Source organism: Myotis brandtii, unplaced genomic scaffold (assembly GCF_000412655.1).
Source record: "Myotis brandtii unplaced genomic scaffold, ASM41265v1 scaffold32, whole genome shotgun sequence".
Taxonomy (NCBI): domain Eukaryota; kingdom Metazoa; phylum Chordata; class Mammalia; order Chiroptera; family Vespertilionidae; genus Myotis; species Myotis brandtii.
The window spans coordinates 1,188,396-1,204,207 of NW_005362269.1; the positions used below are offsets into that span (position 1 = coordinate 1,188,396).

At 41.5% G+C, this 15,812-nt stretch overlaps 1 pseudogene; it reads right to left on the reverse strand.

Annotated features, from left to right (window-relative positions):
- Nucleotides 1-2,817: 2,817 nt before the first annotated feature.
- Nucleotides 2,818-15,812, reverse strand: part of LOC106726817 — an 18,715-nt pseudogene continuing 5,720 nt past the window's right edge.

Below are 15,812 nucleotides of genomic sequence, written 5' to 3' on the forward strand. Positions count from 1 at the left end.
AAGAAGGAGGCAGAGATGCCTCCGTCTATTCAGGGAATGATTCCACAGTGACGTAGTAAAAACTCAATCGATAGGATTTAGACTTTGCTTAATTTTTCTGTTCTTTGATGTTTCTCTCTTTCTCCCCCCACCCCCAATGTTTTCTTTATCTGTTATAGTGATGCCTTATTTGAAACTGGGCTTAAAAACTGCAAAAGGAGGAAATTGGATCTAGAAAGCCTTTAGGCTCTGTAGTAATTTGGCTTTCTTTTTTTAAATAAAGATTTTGTATGTGTTTGTTTCAGATTAAGTTTATTTAGAAAGTTACAGAGGTAATAGAAATGAGCCAGCGGGGCTGCCTGGGCTCAGGAAACATGTTGCAGAAGCAAAAGAAGGGCCCTTGGAGCTCAGGAGAAAGAAAGGCAAAGGTAACTGCCTGGTGGGGAGAGGGAGGAAGGAAAAGGCTCAGGCATGCTCCCAAGAGGAGAGCTCTGGTAGAAAGGTTTTAGATAATCATAAATGGAATCATTAATTTGAGTGCTAATAACAAGAATGAAAATTATAATGGAACAGGCCAAAATAATATACCAGCTGGTTTGTTATCATAGCCTATTATTAAAGTAAAATTCTATTGAAATACTGTAACTTAAAGGTACATTTTCGTTTTTTAAAAAAATATATTAGTAACTAGGAATGGAGAATTTGGATGTGGGAGTGGTGGAGATTTATTTTTATAAGGTATTTTTTATCCTGACAAGGTTTATTTTTTTAAAAGTATTTTGCACTTTAAATTTTAAAGTAAACATGTTAAATAAGCATTATATTAGATTGTAGGGGGTTTGGTATGTATTTTCTTTTCCTCTTAGTGATGTAAAATAGGAAGGATATATTGAATTATGGAAACTGGAATAATGACACCAAATGCCTTTACTGGAGATAGTATGTTTGTAAGTCTACACTGGAACCAGGCATATAACCTTTCTTTGGACTTGAATTATAACTCTGAAAAAGGCCAAATAATCATAATCTTACTACAAAATACCAGTGACTAAATTTCTAACTGAAGGTTTTTTAGTTGTCAAACAGACAAGCAGCTTAAGCCAGAAAAGATTTTTAACTGCAGGTTTAATAAACTTATTTTAAGAAGTTCTCTTCCACTGCCACATTCTCCATCCCTAAAATAATAAGATAATACTTGGAGTGAAACAGCTGTTATCTTTTAATTCAAATCAGTTGGGAAATTACTGTTTGAATTCTGATGCTGCCATGATTTCTCAAAAATTAGTGTGAACAAATCAATCTTTATAAAATGCTACCTTTTGTCTCTTTGCAATTTTATACACAAATTAAGACAATAACAGGGTGATATATGAGTTAACTCAAATTCTGAGTCTTGTCACTTCACTAAAAAAGTATACTGCCTTTTTTTTCAATTATTCTAGGTCAATGACTTTTAGGCATATGTTTTATACCACATATATCTTTTTTAATTAAAGCAAGTGCCTTGATGCTATTACACATAAATCATGCTTAACCCTCTATGGCAGTGGGGGGTGTGTCCGGCCCAAGGTCCATATAAGGCCTGTGAAATCATTTGATCTGGCCCTGCCAAAACATTAGGGGTGAATTAATTAAATATGGCAGGCTAATTTTTAAGTTGGTAATTTTGTAGGGCCTGCAAATGATGTTATAAATATCCAAATGGCCCTTGGCAAAATAAAGGTTCCCCACCTCTACTCTATGGAATGAGAATGAGTTATTGATGATTGCAGCCTATTGTAGTAGTAGAGGAGTTGGTTAATAGCAGATCCTTTTTCTCTGGAAGTATATGTTCATGATGTTTACTACATAAGATCCTATATGTGTTATTTTATTTGCTAATAAATTGTTATGCTAATTAAATATTATGTGTCTAAGTTATTTAAGTGCAAGGTGGGGTTCTAACTAAGAAGTACATTTAGGTCACCAGTGAGCTATAAAATACCATTTCTTTACCTTTGGAGAGTGATTCAATCATTAATTTTTCTCAACTGTAACAAGAGGATCTGTCCTTATAGAAAGCCATAAAGCATAAAGAAACCCAATTCTTTTCCTTTCTGCTTGTGATCCTGATGAGTAGGTCAACACTTTGGGTACTAATTTTTCCATCAATGAAGAGGAAAGGAGGACTAGACTGTTTGAGGACCCTTCCAGTTTTCATGTTACATGACTCCTAAATCTAACTCATGTTTTACTACTGCCCAAACTCTGCATTTTGGTAAGTGAATTTGAGTCACATTTTTTTCATCAGTCAATTGAAGCTAACATCTTATACTGATTAAGAGAATTGGGAGTGGAATTCCTAAGTAGAGTGCAACACTTTGTGAGCAATAATCTGCACCCCCAGCATCTCCCCATACCGGCGGTGAAGCCTCTTCCCAGATGTCCTCCCGTTTCTACATCTCTCAACTCTTTGGAAGAAGTAGAAGTGTGGATATAGGGATAAGGACAGTTCTCAGTCTTCCTTTTACAGTACTTTTCCTCTCAATCTCTACCTTAAGAGAAATTACAAGTGACTGCTCTTAAGGTTTCTTCAGTTGACTAAATTGTCTCCTTTATGTAGTCTACCTCTGCCCTCTGGTGGCCAGAATATGCTACCACAATCTATTTCAAAGAACTGGCCTCAGCATGAAGTTCTTCAGTAGGTCTGCAGCATTGGAATTACATTATCTGAGCCTATTTGTCCTTTTGTATTATGGTTTTCTTGAAATACTAATAAATGAAACAGTGTCTGAGATATAATAGGCAGTCAATAACTCTTAGTTTCCTTTTTTTTTTGCTGCAAAAAACTTTATTAACATTTGGCTCAAAACATGGGAGAGTTAAAAGGATGCCTAATGGTTTCAGGGAGAGGTTCAAACAAGAAGCCAGACACTAGGGGGATGCAGAGGGGTCCTCAAAGGCCTCTAGGTTCTAAAGGCTTCTAGTCATCCTTGAGGGTGAGCCATTTGAAGAGATGCTCAACCTGCTCAGCCTTGGGGCTGGCCAGCCTATGGAGGTTAGTCAGGTGGTCACCCATCTTCCGGATGATTTTCACCTCATCCAGGAAGTGGTTCTTCCGGAAGTCACAGAGATGAAGGTCTGTGCTGGTAGAACCCAGGGTATGCAGATCCAAAAGGGCCTGAATCAGGTTTTTCTCCAAGGCCATGGCAGCTTCCATGGCATCCTGAGTTTTACCCCACTCATCTTGAGAAGGCTTCTTCACCTTCTGGAAGAAGGCCTTGCCACCACGCTGGTTTTGCATCTTTAAGAGAGAGCATCCTTGTGCTTCTCCTCAGCCAACTCATGGAAGAAATGGCCCACGCCCTCCAGAGCCATATCTTGGTGGCTGAAATAGAAGCTCAGAGAGAGGTAGGTGTAGAAGGCTTGCAGATGCAGGTTGACCAGGCAATTGAAAGCAGCCTCCACCCTGGTGGAATAATTCTGACGAATTTGGGAGCTCATGGCTGCTTGGCAGTAAGTTAAGCTAAAAAAACGATGTTGGCTGGTCTCAGGGACTGAGGATGGCTGAGATGGTTCTGAAGGAGGTAACTGAAAAAGAGGTTGGAGGGTGGTCAGAGGCTAGAAGAAGGAGTGTCCCTGTGTCTTTTCTGCCCAAACACTGTTGAGGCAAGAAACAGAGCCAGGGGACCCTGAGGTCACTGCCAATTTCCTTCTTTTTAATTAAAGAGCCCTTAGGAATAGGGCAAAGAAAACTCCTAGAGTTTTCTATTATCATCAGGCTGGGTGGTTCTGGAACACAACACCAAGATCTGTTAGTGCCAGAAAGGGCTGGTATGTGCCCTGATCATTGATAGTGCAGGGAGAGGATTGCTGAAAGGAGTTTTCCCCATGTTTGAAGGGTCCAGCTGTCCCTTCCAAACCCTGGAACTTTCAAACAGTAGCAAAAAAAAGAAAGAACTATTCATATGAATCCCCATTAAAATGGTCACATCCAGCTGCTCATAGAATAAGGCAGCCATCTGTTTGAAACTGTTTTGGTAGGTGAAAGATCAAGAAAAGGCTCCTAAATACAGCAAAATGTTGTATGTAGTAACACTAATGTATTTAAAATAAGTCAATAGCAAACCACACACACAAAGACATCTTTTGTATTAAGAAAGGAAGCATTGTAAAATAAGATGAATTTGGGTTGGCCTTTGAAAACTTTCTTCTTGCTTTTTTGTTTCTTTTTGTGGGCACATGCGCACCCATGTGTATGTGTTTTTTCCACTAACTGACAAGCCATGTTGAGTTGTCTTGGTCCACTGCTTTCCCCCTTTTTGAGTCACTACATGGTGCTGCTATGTGTGTACATTTTCATGTATTTGTTCCTCATTATGAATTCTAGCTTTTTGTTAATTACATTTGACTTCCCTTTCTGAAAAAAAAAAAAAAGAAAGAAAGAAAAGAAAAGGCTGGTAAGGCAGGTCCTCAAGAAATAAAGGGGAGGAAGGTGGTGGCCAGCAGTGAGGGAGAGAGTGTGAGTGACTAAGTGAGGGAGCGAAAGGGGAGTGTGTGGATGTATGGTGTGTGTGTGTGTGTGTGTGTATGAGGGAGGGACAGTTAGATCCTGCAGGACTTTCAGGGGCTGGCGGACCGGACTCTCCTAGATGGAGAGCCCCTGCTACCGCTGAAATCACTCCTAGGGCGGCCAACTCTGACAGAAACCATGCCATCTTAAAGGGGAGAGCTGTTGTGACTAGGAACCCAGCCTCAGCACCACCCAGATGGGCCTCAGATGCCATCCCTGACCTTACAGGCACTCTGGCCAAAGTCCAGCTACCTCATGTGCAGAACCATGGACACCAGGACTCCAGCCTCCCCAGACGTGGGTTCCTGTGGGTCCTGGAGTGCGCCTCCCTCCTGCCTGCCCACTGCATCGTTCCTGGGTATTGTGCAACCCACCGGTGAGTTTCGAACTGCGCCCCCACCTGCCAAGCCCACAGCATTGGCCCCAGCCCTGTGCATCCCGCAGGCAAGCCTCTGACTGAGTTCCCTGCCTGCCAAGCCCACATCATTGGCTCCAACCCTGCACATCCCACCAGCAAGCCTTGGACTGATGATAGCAAAAATGGGAGATAACTCCCAAATGAAAGAAAAGGGGGAATCGCCAGAAAGGGAACTAAATGAAATGGAGGCATGTAATATGTCAGAAAAATAATTCAGCGTAATGGTCATACAGTTCATAAACCAGATAGATGAGAAAATCAACAACTTATGTAAGAATCAAGAGGAAATCAAGAGTGATATAGCTACAATAAAAAAACATGAGGGAAGGTTTCAACAGTAGATTAGAGGAAGGGGAGGACCAAATTACTGAGTTAGAAGATAGGGCAGAGAAACACGCCCAATCTGAACAGCAATTGGAGAAAAAAATTAGGAAGCAGGAGGAGAGTCTAAAGGAGTTTTGGGACAACATGAAACGAAGTAACATATGTGTAATAGGGGTGCCAGGATGACAAGAAGAGGAGCAAGGATTAGAAAACTTATTTGAAGAAATAATGAAAGAAAACTTTCCTGATTTGGGGAAGAAAAATGTCACACAAGCACAGAGCGTCCCAAACAAGATGAACTCAAAAAGATCCACACCAAGACATGTAATTACAATGGCAAACGTTAATGACAAAGAAAGAATCTTAAGGGCCGCAAGAGAGACAGAAAGTTACAAAGGAATTCCCATTAGACTATCAAATGATTTTTCAACAGAAACACATCAGGTCAGAAGGGAATGGAATGAAGTATACAAAGCGTTGCAAAGCAAGGGACTGACCCCAAGAATACTCTATCCAGCAAGGCTATCATTCAAAATTGAAGGGGAAATCAGGAGCTTCACAGACAAAAAAAGGCTAAGGAAGTTTATGACTACTGAGCCAGCAATGCAAAAAATGCTAAAGGGACTACTGTAAAAAGAAGAAATAGAAAGGCAAGAAGGAACACAGGCACAAAGAATAAAAGTGGCTACAAATAAATACCTATCAATAATAACCTTAAACGTAAATGGAATAAATGCTCCAATCAAAAGATATCGATTGGCTGAATGGATAAGGAAGTATGACCCATACATATGCTGTCTACAAGAGACTCACCTCAGAACAAGGGACTCACACAGACTGAAAGTGAAGGAATGGAAAAATATCTTTCAGGCAAATGGAAATGATAAAAAAGCTGGGGTAGCAGTACTTATATCCTACAAAATAGACCTCAAAGTGAAGGCCATAACAAGAGATAAGGAGGGCCACCTCATAATACTAAAGGGATACAACAAGAGGATATAACTCTGGTAAACATATATGCTTCCAATGCAGGAGCACCCAAATACATTAAAAAAATAATAATAAAAAAACACTTCTGGAAGATATCAAAGGAGAGATTGGTAGCAATACAATCATAGTAGGGGACTTTAATACCCCATTGACATTACTGGATAAATCCTCTAGACCAGCGGTTCTCAACCTGTGGGTCGCGACCCCTTTGGCGGTCGAACGACCCTTTCACAGGGGTCGCCTAAGACCATCCTGCATATCAGATATTTACATTACGATTCATAACAGTAGCAACATTACAGTTATGAAGTAGCAACGAAAATAACTTTATGGTTGGGTCACAACATGAGGAACTGTATTTAAAGGGCCAGAAGGTTGAGAACCACTGGAGATAAAGAGCCACAGAACATTGATAAAACATTTAAGTGCTTAACTGAGTGGTAGAGACAAAAAGTGCTGAGGAATTGAGGGAAAGAAGGGTAAAGTAAGTACTAGAATCTCAAGAATGCTGGAAGAAAGAGGATTCACATTCTTCAAGAATGTGTGGCCTAGCTTGGTAGAGAGAAGGACCAGGCAGCCTGGCAAAGGCAAACTCAATGGAGTGAAAGAAGCCAATGGTCTATTGGGGTAGCACGCACACTGAACTGTACAGAGCAACCAAGTTGGAATGCAGATTGTGGTCAACTCTAGAGGGTGCTAAAACTCAGCTGAATAATCTAGTCTTTTTGGTCGTCGTCCCCCCCCCCCATTGGTCACAAATTTATTCATAGAATTTTTAAAATATGTTTTTATTGATATTTGAGAGGAAGGGAGAGGGATAGAGAGATAGGAACATGCCCCCTACTGGGGATCAAGCCATAACCCGGGTATGTGCCCTTACCAGGAATCGAACCAGTGACCTCTTGGTTCATGGGTCTACATTCAATCACTGAGCCACACTGGCTGGGCTATTAATATAATTTTAAGCATTTAATATAATACAGTAGATTGCCTTAAATTATTTATTTATTTATTTAAATTTATTGGGGTGACCATGGTTCACAAAAACCATACAGGTTTCAAGTGTACAACTCAACAAAACATCATCTGCACACTACATTGTATGTCAATCATCCCAAGCAAAGTCTCTCTCCGTCCCCACCCTTTGCCCACCTCCGCCTACCGCCAGCCCTCTGGTTATCACCAAACTGTTGTCTGTGTCTATGTGTAAGCATTTGTGAACCACCACAGACAAGTAGGTAAGGGAAATGGCATGATTCAAATAGATCTAATATTATGTGCAAAACAGATGTCAGGAGAACGGTGAGGGAAGAAATTAGAAATTGAGTCAGTCATCCTGACAAGGTAATGAAAGCAATTAAGGTTCTGACAATGAGATAGATAGAAGCACAGGACTCAGCCAGATGACATTGTGTTCCTCTCCTAAGTGTTAAAACTTTTAAATATGTATAGTACCTTTAATTCAAATTATACTAGTTTAAAAGGAAAAACAGCCAAAATAAGCTTCCAAAAACATCCATTTAAACATCTGCTGTGTTTTGTGATTGTTGTTTTGTTCAGGTGGAAGTTGTGCTTTCTATGATTAATCTGCTATACACATTTCAATTAAGTACATAAAGAAAAGTAACTGAATTGCTATGGGTTTCTGAAATAACCACAAAATTAACTTGAAAGGGAAAAAAATACACTACAATACCAACAAGTATTGTGTGTACCTTCTGAAAAATGAAACTGACATTTATCGGACTTATTAGGAACTAGAGACCGGTGCACAAATTTATGCACCAGTGGGGTCCCTCAGCCTGGCCTGTGAGATCGGGCCGAAACCGGCTCTCCAACATCCCCCGAGGAGTCCTGGATTGTGAGAGGGCACAGGCTAGGTTGAGGGCCCCCACTGGTGCACAATCGGGGCCAGGGTGGGATGAGGGAGGTTGGCCAGCCAGGGACTGCAGGAGGGCTCAGTCCTAATCTGCCAGACCCCAGCAGCAAACTAACCTACCAGTTGGAGCGTCTGCCCCCTGGTGGTCAGTGCATGTCATAACGAGTGGTTGAGCAGCCTTAGCATATCATTAGCATATTATGCTGATTGGTTGAACAGATGACTGGACAACCGGACACTTAGCACATTAGGATTTTATTATATAGGATGGATACTACTAGTAGTGTGGAGAGCGGCTACAGTGTTTGGACATGTTCAAGCCTCGGACTAATGAGAGGGCACAGTCCTCTCATTGCCACGTGCAAGTCCCAGCTTGAAGGGCAGAGCCCTCCCAGCACAATTATAGCCAACAGCTATAGTTGTAAGCTTGAACCTATGGTCCGAACACGTGGCCCCACGCGTCTGAGGAATGTGGGCTTGATAGAGTTCGGGTGCATGTAATTGAGTAGGATCGAAACCCATGAGAATGTTGTAAACATCTTGACCACACCCTTACTTTGTCTCATGGAATCTGGCTATAAAATAAAGACATGGCTTGTGGGCGCTGTTGCTGTCTTTCCATCAGAGAAGCAGCATCCCACCGAGACCCAGCTTTCATTCTCTTGTCTTTTCTCAATCCTTCACCGCCCCCACTCAGGTTCACCCTTGGCCGAGCTGGCGCGGCACCAAGTAGGGTTATAAAGGATATTGAAAATGCCCCTCTGTAGGAGAAAAACTTTCATATAAATCTGATTATAAATTTATATAGTTTTAAATAGTTTAAAATCAACTCTGCTCTAGCAGACTTCTCCGAAGAACAAACACAAAGGAATAAAGGCTATTTACAAAGTAATTTTAATTAAGGCAAACATAATGTGCCCTCATCTTAATTACATGGTCCAGGCTGGATTACAGGTGTGGAGAGGAACACTGTGAATAATCCAAATGGGGGACAATCCAAACACTCTCACACATCTATCTCACTCCAAATTTTCCTTTTACCTCGTCTGGAAATTGAGAGGAACACTGAGTTATGTTTTCTCCCATGATCCTGATTAACAAGATTCTCTGCTATTACAACCTGCCTCCCAGATCATATCATGTCTCCTCTTAAATGCACCTAATTCCCCTGTACCCCAGCTCCCTATTAATAGTAAGCCTGAAGCACCACAAGACATTTTATTTTTTAAATATATTTTTATTGTTGATAGTATTACAGATATCTCCCATTTTCTCATCCTCTTACCCCCTTCCTCCCAGCCCCTACCTACCTAGCCCTCAAGGTTTTCACTACCCTATTGCCCGTGTCCATGGACTATGCATATAAGTTCTTTGGTTTCTCTCTCCTCGTCTGCCCAACCCCATATCAAGGTATGTCAGTCTGTTCCATGCCTCCATGCTTCGGGTCTTATTTTGTTGGTCAATTCATTTTGTTCATTAGATTCCACAAAAAAGTGAGATCATGTGATATTTGTACCACAGACATTTTAATAGGCTAGGTGGCTCCTGTTAATCCGTTGGGCACAGACGAATGTACCTTTTCTGAATACTTGGTTAACTGGCTGAGCAGTCAAGAGAATAGCTAAGAAGGTTCCGAAGGTACCAAATTAGCAGAAAGGAGTTAACGGCTCTGTAGTAAGAACAGATGATTCTCTTTTTCTTTTTTTAACAGTGATGGGAGTATTCAGATGGCCAGCTGAAAAAAGAAATGCTAGAATCCAGCTATACCGGTGGTTCTCAAAGTATGGACTCTAAACCACATCAGCATCAGCTGGGAACTTGTTAGAAATGCAAATTCTTGGGCCCCACCTAGAACCCACTGAATCAGAAACTCTAGAGGTAGAGCCCAGCAATCTGGGTTTTAGCAAGCCTTCTAAGTGATTCTGAAGTGAGCTAAAATTTGGAAACCACTGAGCTAGACTTACTGGGAAGAAATTGGCTCCAGGACCATAGTGTGCTTGATTTTCCTGTGGTTAATCTGGTAGTTTCCAAACTTTTCTGCACATTGGAATCACCCAGGAAGCTTCAAAAACTGCTAATTCTTACGACCTATCATCAGAGATCATGATTTAATTGGACAGGGATAAAGTCTGGGCTTTGGAAATTTAAAAAAAAATCCTCAAATGATCCTAAGGTTCAGACAAATTTGGGAACCACTGGATTAATCAAAAGAGAACACACATATTCATCAAGTTTTATTTCCAAATTCCATCAAAGGAAGTTTCCTGATTATTTCAGAGGACTAGAATGTTGTTACAATCATATTGCTTAAAACATAAGTTCAATATCCTATCTAAAGAAATCTAAAGCCACATCTTCCAAAGTAAGGGGCAAAATAGTGCCTACATTATTTTGTTTAAAGGAAATCTATAATTTTGGAGTTAACAAGACTTTGTGTTACTCTTCTTATTAAATATTCATCTATGCCATTTAGCTGTCCAAAAACTGCATCAGGAACACCTACACAAGTGGAAAGGAACCATCTAGGTTTCTGTACATTTGAGATGGCCTCTGTGATGGTGATTTTTGGCTGCTGTGGTAAAAAGATGCCTCCCCCTCATCTTCATTTCCAGCTTCATTGGTATTTTTGCCAGCCTCTATGCCCTGGATGACCTCTGTGTCTATCAGCTCCTGAAAGACAATGAGGTCATCATCTACAGTGACAAAATCCTGGCAGTTTACTTCATTTGAGACACAGGTGGAAATAGCCACTGAGGGCTACAACTTTTCAATGGCAATATCTAGTTCACTGGCTGCTGCTTCTCTGTCAAAACCTGTCAAATCTATGGGGACAGTGCCTGCTCTCTGCCAGCATTTCACCACTGTGAACTGCTGACTGACCACCATGCTGCAGCAATCATGACAATGGCCTGCTTGATGTTCACTTTTCCTTTATCCTCACTGCTGTTGAGTTTGAGAATGTTTTAGAAGGTGCCTCCTGTACATCACTTTCATGGTTTGAATTATGCCAAGATTCAGTGGCTGCAGCACAGCAGTACAGTTTGAGGGCAGATACCCGACCTGAATCCTTTCCAAACAGGGAAGCATGTTGTGAGCGGAGTTGCCAAACAGCAGGAGGATTAGGCATTCTGCCCACTTCATCCTGGCATCCATTTGCATCAGCCACTCATAAAACAGATTCTGTGTCATCTGTACCCACTGGCTGGCTGTTCTTTTTAAAATATATTTTTAAATTAATTTCAGAGAGGAAGGGAGAGGGGGAGGGAGATAGAAACATCAATGATGAGAGAATCTTTGATCGGCTGACTCCTACACGGCTCCCGTCGGGGAGTGAGCCTGCAACCCGGGCATGTACCCTGACCAGGAATCAAACCATGACCTCCTGGTTCCTAGGTCAACGCTCAACTACTGAGTCACGCCGGCCAGGCTGGCTGTTCTTAAGGCAGTGTGGGTTGGCTGACCTACCAACAATCTTTTCTTTCCGTCCCCCATTACAACAAAGGAGTGCTGTCAATTACTATTTTGCTTTCTTGCCCCCTCTATAATGGTCCCCTTTAGCAACCAGCATGTGCTAGGGAAGCAACTGGAAAAACACTTCTTCCTGTTAACATTAAAGATATCATCTGGTGTGTAGTCAGCAATCAGTTTTATAATTTCCCCTGCATGCCACTCATTAACTTTATCTTTTCGTAGACCAGCGGTTCTCAACCTGTGGGTCGCGACCCCTCTAGGGGTCAAACGACCCTTTCACAGGGGTCGCCTAAGACCATCGGAAAACACATCTATAATTACATATTGTTTTTGTGATTAATCACTATGCTTTAATTATGTTCAATTTGTAACAATGAAATTGGGGATCACCACAACATGAGGAACTGTATTAAAGGGTCGAGGCATTAGGAAGGTTGAGAACCACTGTCCTAGACCATTCATTAATCTGTCACTATCCTCTCTATAGACTATTTTCAAAGCAATTCCATGGAGATCCCTAAATCTGTTCAGCCAGCTCACCCTTTCTTGAAAAATTGTCATAGTCAAGCATGTTGGCCAAATTTAGTGCTTTTTTCCGAATGACAGAACCAGTCACGAGAATGTTTTTGGCATGAATATTTTGAACCCAAGCAAAACAGCCTTATCGATGTCTCCATGGAGAGTGTTCCTCATCTTTTTCCACTGGGGTTCCACAAATGCCTCCTCACCTTTTCTTCAAATTTGGCACGATCCTTTAGGAATGTAGACAAAGTAGAAGGAGTGATACCAAATTCTTTTGCCACATCATCTCTTGTCTGAGTCTGTAGCTTTTACAAGTTTCATTTTCTCTTCCAGGGAGAACTGCTGACATTTCTTGTCCCCCTTGTTTGCCACATTTGCAGGATGAGGGTTGGCCCACAACTACCAGGCTGTGTCCTATCCTTCTCGTGTTTTGTTTTGCCACAAGTGTGGACAACTGAGAAGGCAAAGTGGAGTACTGATCAGGAACCAAAGATAATGAACTGCCCCTAACAGATGGGTTCAGATTTTTAAAAAATCCTATTAGGACCCCTGGCCAGTGTGGTTCCGTTAGTTGTGCATCATCCTATGCAGCAAAAGGTTGCCAGTTTTATTCCCAGTCAGGGCACGTGCCCAGTTTATGGGCTCAATCCCTGGTAGGGGGCATACAGGAGGCAGCCCATCGATTTTTCTCTCTCCCCCTCCTCCTCTCTCTTTCTAAAATCAGTAAAAAATCATTTTTAAAAAATTATATTAGGAAATGATAATATAAGGCCAAAGTCAAGAGAAGATAGGATTCATGCTACTGACTTTTTGTAGAGGTTACTTTAGACCGTTTGAACAAGAAGAGATCTTACAAATAATCTAGTTTATACTTTCTGAGCCTCCATAAAAATAATAAAAATGTCTGCTTCATCTACTATGAGAATAGACTGAAATAATAGATGGTAAAAGTTATTTGCAAATAGCAATTCACTGTATAAATTCAAGGGATTATTATATGACTTGTTTTATAAGTATAGAAATTTAGGCCCAGGGTAGGGGCCTATCTAGGTTAATATAGCTCAGATTTCTTGGCTCAGATTATTTCTTCCACTCCATAGTTCTGCCTGAAATTCCACCAAAATGAGATCTTCAAAGCTCTACCACCATTTGGCTGGGGAGGATGTTCACTGTGGGGAGATGTTTATGGTAGCCATGCATTCATTTAATGAATATTTACAAGTGCCAAGTGGTAAGGATTCTATGATGAATAACATAGTGAAGGTCTATGCCCTTAAGAAATAAAATGTGGTGGTTGGGGAGATAAACAAGTAAGTAGATAAATTAGAGTGTGTTATGTGCTACAAAGGAAATAAACATGACCCAGCTGTAGCAGTTTTGGTAATTGCTTGCTTAGACCTTTTATCATGAGACTCCTCAAAGGACAAGAAAAACTGTTGTGGCATTATGCTGACTGCCTCTTCTGAGGAATGGCTTCTACCACCACCTCCACACATCTGTCTATCTATTCATGGCATCCTCTATGTGTTAAGCATTGTGTTCGATGCCAGCCATACAGAAATGGAGTATAGTGCCCACCTTTGAGGAGCTTACCAGGGAAAAAGGGAAGACAAAACTGAAGTGTATGGAATGCTATCAGAAAGGTTACAAAGTACTATGACTAGAACATAGAAGTAGGGATGATCAACTGGGTAAGGATATTTCCTTCATGAGATAGAAGAAAATATATGTAAAGGCAATGAAGTACTATAGAAAAAAATAAGTCCTTGAACACAAAAATCACAGAAAGGCCTAAAAAGGAATTTAGGTTGATAATGGGACAATAAGAGGCCCTTACGGGTTAATTTTTAAAAATATGATCAGAGTTGCACTTTACAAAGAGTCCTTTGGTTGCAAAGTGGAGAACCTAATGGGCAAAGTCCAGTTTCCTAAGAGGTGGCGCTAAATCTAAAGGCTAGTCTAGCAGGCCACATAGAGTTTGGAATGTTCATTTGAGTCCACAGGATCTTAAGCAAGAAGAAAGATGACTGCTGTGTGAAAAATAGAACTGAAGGTGTCACGGAAAAAGCAGGGAGACCCGTTAGAAGGCTGCTGCAGGAGTCCAGATGTGGGATAATGCTGGCTTGGATTAGAGTAATTGTGGAGATGGGAGGAAGTAGTCATTTCAGGGCTATGTTTTTGCAGATCTTGCTGATGGACTAGATGTGAAGTGCATGAGTCAGGGATAACGCCCAGATTTCTGGCTTGAGCACTGAGCAATCCAGTGGATGGTGGTGCCATTTACTGAGACAAGAACCAGTTATTGAGGATCTACTTCATAAACATAATTTGTTATTTTACAGGCTTAGTGCAGCTTATGGTACATGTGGCAGGATTGGAATTCAACCCCAGGTAAGGCTCACCAGTGTTCTTAATACTATAGAGTGTTATATAGCTTGTTCTGGGAATTGACATGGACAGAGAATGAAGCAAGAGGCAAACCAAAGTGTTGCAGGTCCAAAACCAAGAATTTGATTTATAGTCTAAGTGAACAAAAAGACTCTGGAGGTTTTTAAAAATATATATATTTTATTGATTTTTCACAGAGAGGAAGGGAGAGGGACAGAGAGCCAGAAACATTGATGAGAGAGAAGCATCAACCAGCTGCCTCCTGCACACCCCCCACTGGGGACGTGCCTGCAACCAAGGTACATGCCCTTGACCAGAATCGAACCTGGGACCCTCCAGTCCACAGGCCGACGCTCTATCCACTGAGCCAAACCGGTCAGGGCTCTGGAGGGTTTTAAGCAGGGAGTGGCTAATCAGATTACAGTGCAAAAAGATCAGTCTGGCTATTGTGTGGAGAATAGAGTGTAGAGGTGTTGGGGTCCAACCCTAGCAGGTCCAGGGGTCCCCAAAGGGGTGGATGGAGTCGGTGAAGAAGAAATGACACGGAGACAGCGTTCAATTGATCAGCAGTCTAGCCAGGATCTCCAGCCAAGTTCTGACTTTTATTGTCTTGTTACATCTGTATTTATACCAGTTGATTTAATCCTGTCAATTTCTATTCCAAAGGTTAGGGTGTTTCTTATCTCCATTCCAGGGAGTAAAGATTATGTAGTTTAAGGGTGATTGTTCATAGTTAAAGTGATTAACTACCTGCCCAGCATTTAGTTAAGGGGTTTTATTCCCTCCCTAACTTCAGGGAAAAATCCCTAGCTGGGGAAACAACCTTTCTCGGAGAGGTGACCTTGGTTAAAACACATAGTGCCAAGAAGGTGAGCAAACATATTAAGAACCGTATGCCATATATGCCAGGTCCCTTGAAACATATGCTGTGCAGATGTTTCTTCCCTGCAGCGACTGTGTCAAGCAGCAAGGATGGGAGGTGGGAAGAAATTGCATCAGTCCAGGCAGGATATGATGGTGACTAGGAGAAGGTCAGGTGACAGTGGTAGCTAGACAAGAGTAGGCATTTTGGAAACACATTTGCAAGACAGCGATGGTAGTGGGTGGGTGGAAGTGGAAGAGGGCATAGAGGGCATAAATGGTGTTGGAAAAAATAAAATCTACACTAATAAAAGAGAAACATGGTAATTAGCGTATGACTGCTACCCTTCCCATTGGCTAATCAGTGAGTATATGCAAATTAACTGTCAGCCAAGATGGCGGCCGGCAGCCAGGCACTGAAGCGAGCA